This window comes from Alexandromys fortis, unplaced genomic scaffold (assembly GCF_014885135.2).
Source record: "Alexandromys fortis isolate MF-2015 unplaced genomic scaffold, M_Fortis_MF-2015_v1.1 scaffold_8_9099976_23576923, whole genome shotgun sequence".
Taxonomy (NCBI): domain Eukaryota; kingdom Metazoa; phylum Chordata; class Mammalia; order Rodentia; family Cricetidae; genus Alexandromys; species Alexandromys fortis.
In genome coordinates, this window is record NW_026067899.1 from 2,455,223 (window position 1) to 2,458,634 (window position 3,412).

Sequence of the window (3,412 nt, forward strand, 5' to 3'; positions counted from 1 at the left end):
ATACAAAGGTGAAGGCAGCACTTGGGATCACATGCCATTAATCCCAGCACTAGGGAGGTGGAGACAGAAGTGATATGGCTGGGCAGGGAAAGGAATATAAGGTGGGAGGAGACAGGAGCTCAGTGCAATCTGAGACAGCAGCCTGAGCAACTGTTACTCTGAGGTTTCAGTTTAGGCAGTCAGTCTGAGGATGTGGTCTGAGCATTGGTAGAGCTAAGAACTCTAGTGGCTGGCCTCTCTGCTTCTCTGACCTCTCAGCTTTCACCCCTATATCTGACTCTGGGCTTTCATTATTAAGAACAATTAGAATTTGTGCTATACACACACAGACACACACACAGGAAGAGAGAGAGAGAAAGAGAGAGAGGGAGGAAGGAAGGATAGAGAGAGAGAGAAAGGAAGAAAGGAAGAAAGGAAGAAAGAAAGAAAGAAAGAAAGGAAGGAAGAAAGAAAGAAAGAAAGAAAAGAAAGAAAGAAAGAAAGAAAGAAAGAAAGAAAGAAAGAAAGAAAGAAAGAAAGAAAGAGAAAGAACAAGTATAATAGGTTGGATATGATGACAGAGAAGGAAGCCTGAACACTGCAGAGAAAGGCTTTGCAGGGAGGCGGGACTTTGTCTGCCACTCAAGTCGGTTTCCCGGGTGGACAAGCTGGGGAGGGGATTCCAAGCAGAGAAAATTCTCGTGTGAACGCCGAAGGCGGGAACTAAGGATGGCACATCCCAGAACGGTGAGTAGCTGGGCATTACTCCCGTGTAGCCGGTGAAGAACCGGCGCAGGAGGCGAGGGATGGGTCCAGAAGATGAGATGGAACCGGGGTGAACTCACTTCCTGCCGAGAGAGGAGTTTCAGTTTTGTCCTGAAGTGAGCAGGAGGCTGAATAGTTGTTGATAAGGAAGTGGTAAAAACTAGTCCTATACATGAAAGATAAATCGGGCGTTTTCTTAGCTTTGTGAAGTGCCTTGATTTTTGAAAGACAAAAATAATAAATAAAAAATAAAATGATGCTGTGCCGTGTTTTCCAGTCGCACCTAAGATGCTCTTGTTCCCTTGCTGGGAGACACTCATGAACCCACCCCATAGAATACACACCAGAAACAGCGCCCAGGTGGCATTTTTCCCACGGTTGCATGTGACCTGGGTTAACTATGAATGTGTCCTAACCCAAAACCTTAAACTTACTTAAAACATCGTGATTTATTTTACAATTTATTTGTTAACTTATTTTTGTAACTCAGCTGCACGGTGTTTGAGCAGGAACTGTGGGTGACAAAGTCGTGTTGAAGTGTCAGAGTTGTGGTCCTCTAGAAGGAATGATGTTAGCTTTTCCTGCACAGAGGAAAGAAAAATTTAGCTTTTCATTCTTTCTCTAGAAAGAATAGAGCAGGCCCTCCGATGTCTCTCTCTGGCCTCCATGTGCACAAATTTATACAATGCATACCCCACACTCCACACACATGCATACTCCATGCTCACACATGCATACCCCACGCTCACACATGCATACCCCACACTCCACACACATGCATACCCCACACTCCACACACATGTACCCCACACTCCACACACATGCATACCCCACGCTCACACATGCATACCCCACACTCCACACATGCATACACCACGCTCACACTCATGCATATATCACACTCACACATGTGCAGACTCCACACTCACACACATGCAAACTCCATACTTACACACATGCAGAGTCCACACTCACATACACACACACACTCCATACTCCACACGTATACCCCCCACATATGCATACCTTATGCTTACACACATGCAAACTCCACACTCATATACATGCATAGTCTATACTCACATACATGCATACGCCCTCACAAATCCCACACTCACACACATGTCTGCATACTACACACACACCACACACACACACCCCACACTCACACACGCATACTTCTCTCACACACATACATACTCCACACACACAGATGTATACCTCACTCACACACTTCCATACTCCACACACACATGTATACCCTACAGTCACACACATATATAGTCCACACTCACACAAAGCAGAAAAGAAGTCAGTGGAGATGTAGCTGGTAGTTATATGGTAATGACATTTAGCTCTTGTGTTTTTTTTTTTTTTTTTCGAGACAGGGTTTCTCCGTAGCTTTTTGGTTCTTGTCCCGGTACTAGCTCTTCTAGACCAGGCTGGCCTCGAACTCACAGAGATCCGCTTGCCTCTGCCTCCCGAGTGCTGGGATGAAAGGCGTGCGCCACCACCGCCCGTCTTCTTGTGATGTTTTTAAATATTAGCTTTATTGAGATCTGTTATGTCTTTGCTGCCTTCTTTCTTCCTCGTGCGGAATTCATTTTTGTCCCTAGTTTCCACCAGCAACTCTGTATCCTTCTTCTTAAAGAGCATTCTCAAACTCGAGTATGTTTTAAACACCACAAACCCTGGATAAGCTACTAGTGCTGCGGTCTCCTTTATTGGTGTCCCTAAATATGCCTGCAGCTTTGCAAACAGCCGTTTTATTAGCCCACCCCGGTTTCACAGTTTGAGCAGGCCATCTGTTGCCAGGGCCCTGACGGATGCAACAGTGTTCATATTAGCCATCCTCTCTGTTCATCACCTACACAACACAGCCCTTTGTGTGTACAAAGAAACCACAGGAATGAAGAGGATATGTGGTACATATGCAGGCTATCCATATTTCCACATACAGTATTTGCTGTGTATGTGGCATGCATATTTAAAGAACTGTTACCACTGCTCCCTGGAGGGGACTGGGACACAGAGACTAGATGAGGAGGGATTTTGATTGTATCCCTCTTTCTTTATTGTTATTTTCATGTTTATGTATTCAATCCTCAAAATTTTGATTTAACTTCTGCTCAAAAAATTTCCCTAGGTACTCTTTTGAGGATGGCTAAAATTTAAGCATGAGGGTTCACTTATGGTTAATCTATATGGTTTATTTTTGTGGAATTATTTTTAACCTTTTTTTATATTTCTATTTTTGCAGTACTAGGGATTAAACCCAGGTCCTCATGCATGCTAGGTACGTGCTCTACCACTGGGCTATACTGTACCCCCAGTCTTTTATTCTCTCAGTCAGGATTCTCCTGCCTCTGCCCTCAGGCAGCCAGGGCTGTGTTTGTACAGTAATATGACTTATTTTAAGACTCTGATGTCAAGGCTCCGACAATGCATGGAGATCAGCCCTGATCTGCCATTCACTACACCGTGCCAAATAGAACAGTAGTTCCCAGGCTTGTCCATGTTCAAAGTTGCTCCACAGCACATACAACATTGACTTTCAGGCTAAGTCTATCCCTTAATTTCACCTCAATTTTTAAAGATATTTCTTTTATTTTTATTTCTTTCTCTCTCTCTCTCTCTCTCTCTCTCTCTCTCTCTCTCTCTCTCTCTC

At 44.2% G+C, this 3,412-nt stretch overlaps 1 long non-coding RNA gene across 1 annotated transcript in view; it reads left to right on the forward strand.

The window, feature by feature from the left end:
- Positions 1-540: 540 nt before the first annotated feature.
- LOC126488605 (uncharacterized) overlaps positions 541-3,412 on the forward strand; it is a 12,733-nt gene continuing 9,861 nt past the window's right edge. Inside the window, exon 1 of the long non-coding RNA XR_007588757.1 lies at positions 541-726. This is a non-coding gene — a long non-coding RNA (uncharacterized lncRNA). The remainder of the gene's footprint in view (positions 727-3,412) is intronic.